We start from the raw sequence: 14,492 nt of genomic DNA, 5'->3' as shown, positions 1-14,492 counted from the left end.
TGAGCTTGTTAGACTACACAAAATCTTGTGTGGTATTTTGGCATATTAGTTGAGGAGAAGAAGCATAAGGATAGACTGGATTAAGGGGATTAGGATTTGGTCTGTATTGCACTGGGTGCTTTGTTAGGTATGGGAAGTGAGGAGCTGGGACATGTTAGGACTAATATTACATATCTAAAAATCTTATCTAGAAGAAGGCAGTGGAAAGAAATCTTTCCACATAAATAAGCTTTTGCTCTCATCATCACATGTTAAGTGTTTTCCCTCAATCTTTCTCTTCCCTTTGGCTTCTTTCTCTTCCTTCACCGGAATAGGTATTTTGGGGCTCAGGTTATACTATTTGTAGTGAATGTCTGTTATTTTGTCTGCCCACCAGGTTTCCCTTTTCTTCTGGGAACATCATCCCATACTCCTTTTTTCACTCTAAGCAGTTGATTTGAATGTGAGCTGCTATGTTCTTACAGACCTTGCACCTGGTCACAGTTGATGGCTAATGGGTGGTCAGAACTAATCATTTGGGTTTTTGAACTAGGGATTACTGAAAGTATGGGCTGTTCTTCTCTGGCTGTAAAGCCAAGATGAAGTATGGTAGCTGCTGGCAGCCATTTTCCTCATCATATGCTTGCAGCTAGTTTAAATGAATAAAATAAACTTGCAGAAAAAAGCAATGATGAGGTAGAAAATCCTGGTGGGACTCAAGTTTCTGGTTCCAAGGTTGCATATATTCAAGTCTCTGTCTCTGTGGTCCAGCTGTAGTCCTGCCCTTCTTGTAGCACCCAAACCAATATATTCCTCCTTTTGCCTAATTGAATTTAAGCTGGGTTTCTGTTACCTTGCAACCTAAAGAGTTACAACTTTTCTCATCCTTCCTCTATATAATCTGTTCCATGCATTTTGTTAATATCATTTTATTAATGTCCTTAAGATGTTAGATGACTTGTATTGATAACACTTTTGCCGAGTGTACAATGAGTAGTCCAAGTTAACAATGTCATTAGAAAATCAGGTAGAACAAGTGAGATGATTTAAGAAGAGCTAGAAGATTGGTCAGGAGGGCTGATTCACATCTAAGGCTGGTCAAAATTTGTTCTCTAGAAGACAGAAGACCAGAATCTTGTCTAGAAAAAAGTGGAAAGACCTGGGGTTTGAACTCTGAAGTTCAGATAATCTAGGGGGAAAAAAAAGATTGTCAGAAGATTATAAGCACTGATTTAGAATGTGGGGAAGTGATAAGTGTTGTTTTATAGAAATGTTTACACAGACCAGGGGTTTTCACATTTGCCTAGGAGAGCTTACATCCCAGTCTCCAGTGTCACCACCTCTTTCTTTTGTCCCTTCACCCAGGGGTGGTAGTGGCTTCCTTTTGTTGCTAAGCTCTGAGTTGCTTCACTGTCCTCTGGCTTATCGGCTCATCTGTCACTTGTATAACCAATTCATTGCATTGCCTTCCCTCTTCTTTAAGTACTTAGAGTGGCTCTGTTTTCCTGTTTGAGCCCTGTCTGTTACATAATATAATGGAGAGGGATCATGGATGGAACATTTTTGTTCTTTAAACTGAGGACAGATGGCCATTTTCTGAAAGAAGGTAACTAAGATTCAGAAGCTGAAGTTTGCCTGGAAGTTGTGGGCATGTGGCAGGGGGATGACCCTGAGATTTCCTAGCCCTGAAATGACAAGGCAAGGACACCCAGGCGACAAAGTGCAATGGAAAGAAATGTATATACGTTCATTACAGCACTTAGCACTATGGTACTACAGTCGTCCCTCAGTATCAAGGGGAATTGGTATGACTGATTCACTTTGTTATAAAGCAGAAACTAATAAAAAAAAATAAAGCAAAAAAAAAAGGGGGAATTGGTTCCAGGAACCCCCCCATGGATACCAAAATCTGCAGATGCTCAAGTCCCTTATAGAAAATGGTTTAGTATTTGCATATAACTTTTGCATATCCTCCCATATACTTTAAATCATCTCTAGGTTACTTACAATACCTAGTACCATGTAAATTCTATGTAAATAGTTGTAAATACAAGGAGGAACACCTCATAATGTTAAAAGTTTTAGTTAACAAGGAAGGTATATAAATCTAAATTTATATGCACATAACAGCCTGAAAATGTATAAAACAAAGAATGACATAACTAAAAGAATACACAGGGCTTCCCTGGTGGCGCAGTGGTTGTGAATCCGCCTGCCGATGCAGGGGACATGGGTTCGTGCCCCGGTCTGGGAAGATCCCACATGCCGCGGAGCGGCTAGGCCCGTGAGCCATGGCCGCTGAGCCTGCGCGTCCAGAGCCTGTGCTCCGCAACGGGAGAGGCCACAACAGTGAGAGGCCCGCGTACCGCAAAAATAAATAAATAAATAAATAAAAATAAAAGAATACACAAATTCAAATCGAAGATATTTGAAAACACCCTTCTCAGTAAATGATAAGCCCCCCAAATTTTCAAGGCTATACTTGTACATCTTCTCTTCAGAATTTTAAGATCAGTTTATCATGCTCCAACTTGCTTTTGAAAAAATTTATTATCAGCAACTTTATTTCTACATCTGTTAAGGATCTGAGAGATTCTAGTGAGGGAGATGCTGAGACCTGGCCTAATGGAGGTGGAGGTGCAGAAGGAAGGCACAAATAGACACGGTAGAGACACCCTGTCTTGAAGATGTCACAGTTTAAATGCCTAAAGATTTTGAAGGACCGTTAAGTAACCAGAATTATTTTCCTTGATGATCCAGATGCCCCACCAAGGCTTGGATACCAAGGTATCCAAGGCTGCGTACTCCACCTGGCTTCCTTGTTTACTGACAGGTAATAAATAGCTTGCCAAAGAAAGGAAAACAAAGTTTACTATTCCCAAACTGTGGTTTTTCTTCTCTCTCTCTCTATTTTTTATTTTTTGTATCTAAATCCTGTTTTTGGTGTGTTAAGAGGACATGAAAACAATCTTGATTGTTTTCCCTTGTATACAAGCAAATTATAGGCTAATAATTATACTTCTTTCAGTTGACAGATCATTATAGCTTTAAGAAACTGCTGTGATTTCAACTGGAGCTGGTAACTGTTTCAATTAAAAATTATTTCAGTTATATAAAAAATACAATGTAAATGCTATGTAAATAGTTGCTGGTGTGCAACAAATTCAAGTTTTGCTTTTTGGAACTTTCTGGATTTTTTTTTGAATATTTTTGATCCAAAGTTGGTTTATCTGCGGATGCAAAACCCGTGGATGTGGTTGGCTGACTGTATAGTTATCTTAACTGCATAGTTCAAATGCAGCAGATTGAGATCCATCCAAAGCTCACAGTCAGCCAGAGCTGGTGAGTGGGACTCATCACCCTGTTTGCTTGTTCTTTCTATTATGATTTCCCTTTTCAACATTGTTTCCTTCTGGTAAGTAGGTTTGATCCATAAGGGTTGATAAAGGTGTGCAAGTAGAAGTGTTGAAGGTGCCACGAAAGTACTATGCTGGATGTGTAAAATGCTAATTCTCTGTAGTGGCTGATCTGATCAAGGAAATAAATGGTATAAGCCAGCAGTCCAGTAGGGCTTGCTGGAAATCCTCTCAAAGGGAGGTGGTGAAGAGGACAGGTTCTACAGCCAGCCTGCCTGGTTCCAGCCATGGCCCTGCTGCTTTACTGCTGTGTGTCCTTGTGCAAGTGACCTCTCTGCCTCACTTTCTTGATCCATAAAATGAGTGTAATCATAGCACCTACTTCATAGGGTAATTGTGAGAATAAAATGACTTAGTACCTGTAAAGCTCTTAGCACAGCTCTGGGCACTTAGTAAATGTAACCATCATCACTGTCATTATGAAGTGTTTCAGAAACCTCACCGTAGCCTAGGAGGAAGTAATCGACAAATGTCTGAACAGGTGTGGTAAGAAATTATGGCCTCAGGCATGTCATAAGTTCAGGGATTTTGAAGAGAATGAAACCATAATTGTCAATCTCTGACGTACGAAATGTGCCTTCATGCAACCCCTGCGGTAATGTCCCTCTACAGTGCTGATAAAATCATGGTCCCTTTTCTAGGAATGCATTCCACTTCCTAAACAGGATTAACCTGGAGGTCGTTACTAGATTTTGGAGACCCCCTTAGCTAGAAGATTCTCAGGTTGTAATTTTGTAGTAAATACATCTTTTTTATTGTGGTCACCCAGCATTCAAATTCACTTTCTGTGTTTGTGGAATCTTGTGTAGACTTGGGGAGAAGCAGAGCCCACCCATGGCGGAGGCCAAAAAAGCCAGTTATTTTTTTCTCCCTTGCAGCTTAAGTTTAGACTGGCTAACTTCAGCCATAGTCTCCTACCCAAGAATTTGAATCTGCAGTGAGTTACCTAAAGAAGCAGGGACAGTTTAGCATTTCTTGTGGTGGTGGTGGTGGTGGCTGTGGCATCTAGTGTCCAGTCCAGTGATGACTGTGTCAGCAGTTTTAGCAGAGTTCCCTAAGCTGTAGGTGGTGGCAATCCAGCTGTGCCACCCAAAGTTCAGTGGTTATGGCTGAGCACCTAACCAGGCTATTCCTGGCATGTGACCTTGTCAGTGGTTCTGGTTACCTATATTTTCCTGGTTTCTGCTTATATTTTGAGCCTAGTTCTTCCGTCTTTGTGTTGATTCTGTGAATTACCCAGTAGTTTTCAGTGAATTCTTTTTTTCTTTTTCTAGTAGCCAATGTCAATCTTATTGTTTGCAACATGAAACTCTGCCTAATGCACTGATTTTCTGTGATCCGCTGATACCTACAACTACAGTGGCTGTTTCTTTTTCTTTTTCTTTTTTTTGGAATACATCTATGTTTATTTTATTTTATATTTTTATTTTATTTTTTTGACTGCATAGCACGTGGGATCTTAGTTTCCCGGTCAGGGATCAAACCCATGCCCCCTGCAATGGAAGGGTGGACTCCTAACCACTGGACCACCAGGGAAGTCCCTACAGTGGTTGTTTCTTTATGTCAGAGCCAACGTATTGATTGTAGGAAAATCTAACCTTTATCTGTTGCAGTCCTTTAAGTCTCAATTTTTAAAGTATAGGCTTTGTGAACCCAGACATAACCAACTGTGTTTCTTGTCAGAAATTTGCTATGGTACTACAATATACATTACATTTATCCAACTCATTTCAATTTATCAAATACCTACTGAACATTTACCTTGTGCTAAGCAATGGTTAGGTTTTGGAGACACAAAGTCAAATATGACAAGGTTCCTCCTTGCACATATTTAGAAACCTGGCTGTTTAATGTGTTATATCATGGTGAGATTTGGGCAAACCAATTCAGCTATATTCAAAGGGGGAAAAAAAAAAGAAAGAAAGGGTAAGAGTAAGGCAGTGTGATGTCGTGGTTAAAATCTTGATATAGAAGTTTGACCAGCCTTGGTTCATATCCAGGCTCTTATTTGCTGTGTTAAATAGGACAAATTACTTAACCTATCTAAACTTCAGTCTGTTTATCTGTAGGGGTAATACCTATATCCTCATATTATTTTGAAGTTTAAATGAGATAATGGAATAAAGTGATTAGTCAGAAATGTATGTTTTCTTCCAGTATGGATAAGCTAGTTTTAAATAGAAGTAGACAATGTTTTCTGCCTGTTTTTCTCTACTTGATGATGGTTAGCTGCATTTTGGTGAGAATTTTCACTATTTGCTCTAGTAGAACTGACTTGTATGTTTCAAACGTCATTTATGATGCATGAATCTCGCCTCTAGCATTTTTTTTCCCATGAAGACCAAGAAAAATGATTCATTTGCTCAACTGCTGTCTGATCTTTTTCCCTGAGTGTACCTCTTAGATGCTGATCATTAAATTGTTACGTAGATCCTTCAGCCCACTTAAAAAAGGGTTTTATTGCCTTTGGAGTCCTTCTCAAAGTACTTTTCAAATTATATTTGGTCTAGTTTTCAGTTTATGGCTAACCTGCTATGTTTTGTGGGCTTCCTTGTTTTCCTTAAATGGGCTAATTTTCTATTATGAAAAACTATTTTTTTAAAATCTCTGTAATTGTTGTGGCTATCAATCAGGCAAGGTGGGAGTTTTGTTTGTTTATTCTTGGAAGAGTTTTTAATTAAAAATTTTTTTTGGTGTACTCCTTTTCCAATCTTATATAAACTTTATTTTTGGCTTCTGATGAGGTGTTTGAAAATAGTCTCCAGGCTTCTATTTTATTTTCACTTTTCATTCACTTCTGTCCCCACCTCAGCATCTGCATTTGCTTCTGTTGAAATCAGCACAAATGATACCAAACGAGGGGTTACAGACTGAAGCTCTAAGTGCTGGGACAGCTTCAAAGTTACTCTGTGACCTTGGTTAGGTCATCTGACTGCTTTGGCCTCCAATTTCCTCATCAGTGTAATGAAGGGAGTTTATTCATTTATTTCACAAGTATTTATTAGGCGCATATTATATGGCAGACACTGTGCCAAATGCCGGAAAAATCTGCAATGAGCAAGAGTCGAGGTGCCTCCCCTCATGAAATGTACATTCTAGTGCTGTTAAATTATTGAAACTCCAAGACCCTTTTGAGTTTACAGCACTGTAAGTATAATGATACTTCCACTTAGTTCCAGTTCTCTTTTGAATCAAATAGAAAAAAAGGTGATATGTGTGAAGTTCGTTTTGGGCTTTTGGACATTCCTTTGACTTAAACACCTTGCAGTTTGTCCTACAGGGTGTTCCATGGAAACCAGGTGAGATGCTCTCTCCAGAAAGGATTCAGGTCCAAAGCTGCCTACTACATCCCCCTCTTAAAGTGAATCTTAAAACGCTTTTGGAAATACACTTTAGATCTCTGCTTTCTGAAGCACGTTAAAAAAAAAGAATTACTGGAATAGTGACCACTGACCTTTATTTACTTGTGGGAGTCAGTCTCAGTCAAAGAGGAAATGAAACTTTTCTTCGTTGTGGCCAATATGAAAATACTTGTTGAATTATAAAATTGTGTGCAGTTATAAGACCATAAATCTCTTTACTGGGGATCAGTAATAATAATAAATAATAATGAATAGTAAAAAATATAAATTTTATTATTTGGCTGACAGTATAGTATGTGACATATGCCTTGGAAAAATAATGGACTGGTAAACTTTTAAACTTACTTGCCAATGGCTTATTAGTGTTACAGGAATTATCACAATAGGAGTCCTTAAAAGAATATTTAAGCCAAGTCTTCTTTCCCTTCATATTCCATTTAATTTAAAGTGGGCTGTTTGTGGGATGATATATGCCAGGTAGTAAGAAAAGGTTGGAATTATACTGAGGTAATTTTGGAACTATTATCAAAATGGAGCCATCTGAAATGATTGTTTATAACAGATAATGGCTGTCAGGAAAAATAAAATAGAATGAAAGATGTAAGCAAAGTGACAGAAAATAACTGATGAGCTGGTGGAAAATCCAGAAACATCTTGCATGAAAATCAACTCATAACAGGGTTTTGCTTGATTTTATGGGAAGAAATTAAGTAGTAAATATTAACTTTTGCCTGTTTCTCAAATTCTGTCTTAACCAGGATAATAATTCTTGTTTCAACTCTCAATTATCACACTTGTATCTTTTCCTGTTCATGAATTCATATTAAATTTTCTTAATATAATGGCTCTAATTTCATTTGTCTCCTTAGATTAATCTTCCGACAGTTCAGGAACAATAATCACAGTTACTGAATCATGGTTCATGTATATACATATTTATACACATATAAAAATAACCATAAAATAACCATAAAAGAAAATAGAAGTTGTGCCAAAAGAAAATTGGAGGTAAAGGGCTATTAAGATTTCAGAGGAGGGGGCTTCCCTGGTGGCGCAGTGGTTGAGAATCTGCCTGCCAATGCAGGGGACACGGGTTCGAGCCCTGGTCTGGGAGGATCCCACATGCCGTGGAGCAACTGGGCCCATGAGCCACAGTTACCGAGCCTGCGCGTCTGGAGCTTGTGCTCCGCGAGAGGCCGCGATAGTGAGAGGCCCGCGCACCGCGATGAAGAGTGGCCCCCGCTTGCCACAACTAGAGAAAGCCCTCGCACAGAAATGAAGACCCAACACAGCCATAAATAAATAAATAAATAAAAATGGAAAAAAAAAAGATTTCAGAGGAGGGAAAGAGTACATCCAAATTGGAGGAAAAGGGGGAATATTTGTGCCTCAGATTTGTACTGGCCTTAAAAGGCAGTGAAATTAGGGCCTTCAGTGATGCAGGGAACACCTTCCAGGTGGAAGGAATAGTAGCGCTATACAGTGGAAATTATATTGGCTTGGAGTTAACTGAACTTTGGTTCAGTTTTCTCTCATTCCTAGTTTGACCTGTAAAAATTGGAATAATAACCTCAAAACCTTGCTACAGGGTTGTTGTGAGGTTTAAATGGTATAATCCAGAGGAAATTCTTAGTAAAGTTCCCGGCAAAAAGTGGGTACTTGGGCAAAGACCCTCCCTTCCTTTTTCATGGGAATGCGGAGGCCATTCGATGCCAGGCTAAGGAGTTTGCTGAAGCTTTAATCCTGTTTCTACCATTTACCAGCTGCATGACCTTTGGCAAGTTATTTAACATCGCTCAGTGTCCATTTTCTCATCTCTAAAACTGAGCTAATAATAGTATCAATTTCACAGGGTTGATTAAGGAGTGAACAAGTTAGTTAATGTAAAGGGTTTATGAAATATGTGGCACAAAGGATGTACTTGTTAACTATTGTTATTTTTCATTGGCCCTGAAGAGCAAGTGGAAATTTTTGAGTTGGGGGTGGGGGAGAGTGACTCAATCTTTTCTTTAGAAAAGTCAATGTGTTGGTGGTTTATGAACAGGAATTGGGTGATGAGGGATTAGGGAGAGACCAAAACAGGGGAAGAGTAGTTAGGGGATAGGTAAACGCTCAGGATCAGAGACACTGAGAGCCTGATGAATAACGGTGGTAGCAGGAATGGAGAGGGGCTAGTCACTTAGACTAGAGATGTGCTTTTCAAACTTCAATGTGCACATGAATTACCTAGGGATCTTATAAAAATGCAGGTTCTGGTTCAGTAGGTCTGGGTGGGGACTGGGATGCTGTGTTTATAATAAGATCCCAGGTGGTGCCAATGATGCTGGTTCATGACCACAATGAATAGCGAGGGTTTTGAAGGCAGGATAGGAGCCTTCAAAAATAGGAGGAGTTGACAGTTGATTGGCCTTGGGGGGAGGAGACAGAGGGATGGTGAGTTTTCAATAGAAGAAGCTAAATCGGGAAGGAAAACGATGAACTTAGTTTATCATGCTTTTAGGAGTTTTAAGAGATAGAATGGTGTAATGCCCAAGAAGTAGATTTATTGTCAGAAGACCTGGATTAAATCCTGACTTCAACAATTACTAGAAAGATGACTTTGAACTTTAGGTCTCCTTCTTCATCTCTAAATGGGAGACTACAATGACTACTTCAAAGGATTGTTAGATAGATGAAATACATTGCTGTGAAAACTTCTCTCATGGTGGCCAGCACCTAGGTGGCACCTACTGAATAAAAATGAAAGTTATAGACTTTATGGAATTTATGGACTACTCCAGCTCCTCACAAGGCTGATCTAGGTTTTAACATATATGTTTTTTCCTACAGTGTGCATACTGGTACTTCAAATTGTACAGTAATTTGACAGCCTTCTGAACTTTATGTTTTCTAAGTATTCATTAGCTGACATAATTTCAGGGGATGTGAATGCCAGGATTGGCAGCGGGTCCACCAGAGCTACATCCATCAGAAACCTGCAATTGTCTAATTCTTCCTTTTAAGGCACTTCTCCAGGATAAACTGTCTGAATCAAAGAGGAAAATATCTGATCAAACCCATTTATAATCATAGTCCAATAATGGTAAATGGCAGGCTATGGGATAAATCCGTGGACTTTCACTTAGTTTTCCAACCAGAGGCAGCATTATTGATGATTGAAGAATTAGCTCTTCAGAGCTTATCTACAACCTCGACTTGGATATTTTAGACTGGTTGAAAGTAAATATTTTTCTCTTAAACTTAATCTGAACTTTCAAAATGTCCTTGCATCTGTCCCTACATGTAACTCAATCAGTGAGATTTTAGGAATGAAGTTAAACTGACGTGAAAAAATAAATGTATGACAACAAAGAATTTATGGCACATATTTTATTCTGGAAGTCTTCATGAATAACTATTTATAATATTAACAAATTGTGATTACACTATTCTGTCGCTGGACTATTCAAAAAACAAGTGCTTTTATTTCTTGCTTTATAAGAGAGATCAGAAAGAAAAAACGTTCCAGGCCATATTATCAAGATATTATCTTAAATATAACTGAGATCAAGTCATCCAAAGAGTCATTAAATTACAGTTCTTTTAAAAACAACTTGTCCTTTTCAAAAATTAAATTATTCTGGAATATTTTGGGCTTGACCACAGGGACACCAACATTACATTACACATTTGGGGACTTTATCTTCTTTGATATCACTTCAGGATGAAGAAATTCAGAATCATGTGCATGGATTGATTACTAAACAAATCATTTCGATTACTACTTTGCCTCTCTGCATTTTGTTGTCCCCAGTATTCTCCATAGCCAGAATCCATTATTTTCATCAGCTCTAAAAAATCCAGTCTTTCAAGGGTGAAAAGAGCTCCAGAAGATAATTTCTGCTGCCAGAATTATTTTGATCTTGCTTGAGTAGTTGGCTGAAGTCCTTGCCAAACTATTTACCTTAATTAACTCCGCAGGTATGGTTTCCTCATGATGATCTCTAAGTGTAGTTGACTCTAGATTAAAAAAGGGAAACCCTCCATCTCCTGAAATCACAGAACCATTAAGGCTCTTAGAGACTTCCTCAAAATAACATCACATTGTTTTCCCTTAAGTTGAAAGACTAAGTCTCAATCTAATATCTTGCTTGCATAAGGAGCTAACCAGCTCTAGGTATAAACTATTTTTTACAGATAATGGCTATTAAAATATTTGTTATATGAGTAGATTCTGTTATTTATCTCCTCCAGAGAATACCTGAGACTTTGTAAAACTTTTATATTTTATAGATATATTATTTTTTCCTCCTTAAATCTCTTTCTGTATCTAACCAGCATCCATCCAATAATCTGAACAAGGAACCTGGGAGTTATCCTGGAATCCTCCCTGCCCTTCCCACATCCATTCAAATCCCAACACTTGCTGACCTTTACACCCTAAATGTGTGTTGGCTGCCCTGTCGATCCCTCTGGCCATGTCTCGTCCAGGCCCTCACACTCCTCTCTGGGCTTTCACAGCAGCACCCTAAGGGCTTTATCTGCCTTCAGTAACGGCCTCCTCTGATTTACCCTTCAGAGCAATATATTTAAAATCCAAATTGATCAGGTAGCTTCCTTTCATTGGCTCTCCATCATCTGCACTAAAAAAAGACCCAAGCTCCTTGGCATAAAATATAAGGCCTCCCCCGATCTGGCTTTTTTTTTTAATGAGCTTCTCGGGTTTATTTCCTACAAGCTGCTCACTGCCTAGCACTGCATGCTACAGCACGGGACTCAGCCTCAGCACTACTGACACTTGGGGCTGGATAGTTCTTTGTTGGGGGGCGGGCCTGTCCTGTGCCGTGGTAATATATGTTCAGCAGCATCCCTGGCCTCTACCCACTAGATGCCAGTGGTACTCTCTTCTCCCAGTTATGACAACCAAAAATAACCCCAGACATTGCTGAATGTCCCCCAGGGGACAAAATTGCACCCTGGTTGGTAAATAGGAGTTGGATAATGAATCACTAAATCTTTGAACACACCAAGCTATGTAGTACCTCCACTCCTTTTTTTTTTCTTGTTATTTGTTCCTGGAAAGCCTTTCTCCTTCTTTGCCTAATACAGGGAGAGAAGAAAAGATTCTGTCCTTATGTCCTCTCCCTTCTTTGTTTCCTCTAAAGAGGAGGGACTAGTGATCTGATTCGTCAGATTCCAGGACACATTGGAGAACAGGTGAGAGCATTTCTTTGAAAGGACTGCATATGGGTATAACCCACTCTTCAATTTTTTTAAAAAGAAATTAACCAATAATGCATGAATCCATGCTTATAAAAATTGAAACAATATAGAACATAGAATTAAAAGTGAAAGCTTTCCAGGGTTAAAGCATTCCAATTAAAAAAAAAAAGAGAGATTTGATATATACTGCCCCAACATTATCAACACCAGACATCCTCCCCCTTTATGGCTGTGGCCTCCTCAGGGTTCCAGGATTGTGTATAGAAGGCGGAGGCTAGGTCGGCTCACAAAAACACAAAACTATTACTTCTTTTTTTTTTTTTAAGTTATTTGTCCAAGGTCAAATCACTAGGATCTCTCAGACACAGAGTGCTTTTTTTTTTTTTCTTAAGAAGATGTTGGGGGTAGGAGTTTATTAATTAATTAATTTATTTTTGCTGTGTTGGGTCTTTGTTTCTGTGTGAGGGCTTTCTCTAGTTGTGGCAAGCGGGGGCCACTCTTCATCACGGTGCACGGGCCTCTCACTATCGCGGCCTATCTTGTTGCTGAGCACAAGCTCCAGACGCGCAGGCTCAGTAGTTGTGGCTCACGGGCCTAGTTGCTCCATGGCATGTGGGATCCTCCCAGACCAGGGCTTGAACCTGTGTGCCCTGCATTAGCAGGCAGATTCTCAACCACCACGCCACCAGGGAAGCCCCAAAACTATTACTTCTTGATGCTTGCTAGGGTTATCCGAGCAGGTGATTCACATTTTGGGTCTACCTAGCTCAAAGAAGGACATTTCAACAAAGCATATATAAGTTGCATTCTTCTTCCATTCCTTATCCAAATCCTTATAGTCCTTTTCCCTACCATCCCCGTAAAGATCCACAAACCATAACAGTCAGAGCTGTTATCAAGAAAGACAGAGACTTTTTGCCATTTTAAATGTACAGTGTTACAAACATCAGTCCAAAGACAGCCCCAGAGATTTTGCTTCACCTGATCAGTGGTGAGCCCTGGGGTCTGTATTTTTTTTTTTTTTTTTTACTGACTCCCCACCCCCAGAAGAGTGATGTGCAGCCTGGTGTGGAAGCCAGAGACTGAAAAATACAAGTTAAAATGTAAAAAGATGCATCCAGGTATCCAATGTTTTGACAGCTGCGTATATCACTTCATGTTCATATGAATATAGCATGGAGTAGTAGCCATGCTTAAAAAATTCCAAGTTTCATAAATTCTTATAGCAGTTGGAAGAAAAGACGTCTCTATATGCCTATGTCCTAAATACTGTGCAGGCCTTAAAAACAAACTAGGTAAAGGGAAAATACCTGCGAGGGCTCTTTATTAATATAATGAAAACATGCCTGATGGTGGGGAAATATAGCTATTTTCATAAAGGTTTCCAGCTACGGGAACAAAGGGTGAAAGAAATCCTTTCCACGCAAGTTTAATTCTAGAGACCCCATCCTTTACACAGGGAACTTAACCCTTTCCCCTAATTCTGTTGATCATTATTCTTTTCCAGCCTTCCTCAACACTTAAGATCCCACGGGAGGTCACTAGGAATGGTGGGGGTGAAGTGTTCCTAGTAGCAGAAATGAAGATGAGAGAGTGAACTGGAAAAACGCTTTAAAAACTCTATTTGAGACAAACCTGACTACAAAATTGTGTCTGTGCTATGATTACAACTGTAACAATTCTGTCTGCATATGGACAGGGACTGAAAGGGAGCATAAAAAGAAAAAAAGTAAACAGTTTGGTTTGTAGGATGGCAGAATTTTGGGTGGATTTTTCTTTCTTTTGAGTTTTGTCAATGTTTTGGTAATGTTTTGCAATAAACAATACTATAACAGAAACAGCTGAACCTGCTGACTAATTATAGAAAGAGCAGCCTAGCCTCAACTCCGTCAGAGCTAAACTCGCTGCATTTGGCAGATACTCTCCAACGTTAAAGGTGATAATATCAGCTAACCTTAACCAAGAAGTCAACTCCTTCTGGTCCAAAGGAGCATTTTAAAAATTATTTTATTTTATTTTTTGCAGCTAACTCATTCTGGCAGGCATACCAAGTATTAGTTCAGTAGGGCCTGTAGGAGGGTGTTTCATTTTGTTGCTTTTCCTTTCTTTTTTTAAAAATAGTTGAAATGGTTGATTGGTTACACCTGTCCTAAGAAAGGTCTTGGACCAAATCATCTGCAGTAGAGTGAAAAACTCAGGGTCCTTAAAAGTGTTTGTCTAAGTATGTGAGTGGATTCAAACTCCACTTTGAGGGAAATGCTGGTGTCACCTGCAGGAACCCCTGCAGCTTATCTTTGAGCAGAAATGATTCGAATGGCAAGAATACAAGTCAGTTTCTTAAAAAATTGACAACAGAACGTCAGCCTGACTTCCTGCACATCTGGTGTTGAAAGCGTATGGATAATCAACATCAAAGACTATTGGCACTTCAGGCACTTGTCAGCGAATTCAGTCCTGAAGTGACTTTAACTGTGCACTTGCCAAAGGCTCGCCTAAGACACATAATATTGGAGAGAGACGATTTAATGAACGG

At 39.3% G+C, this 14,492-nt stretch overlaps 1 long non-coding RNA gene across 4 annotated transcripts in view; it reads left to right on the top strand.

The window, feature by feature from the left end:
- Window positions 1-14,492, top strand: part of LOC308619533 — a 553,523-nt gene that overhangs the window by 59,112 nt on the left and 479,919 nt on the right. The window lies entirely within an intron of this gene.

The sequence above is a fragment of the Mesoplodon bidens genome (assembly GCF_964165515.1).
Source record: "Mesoplodon bidens genome assembly, chromosome: 6".
NCBI classification, from domain to species: domain Eukaryota; kingdom Metazoa; phylum Chordata; class Mammalia; order Artiodactyla; family Ziphiidae; genus Mesoplodon; species Mesoplodon bidens.
Note: the sequence above shows the minus strand (reverse complement) of the source record. Positions and strands in the feature narration are given on the sequence as shown.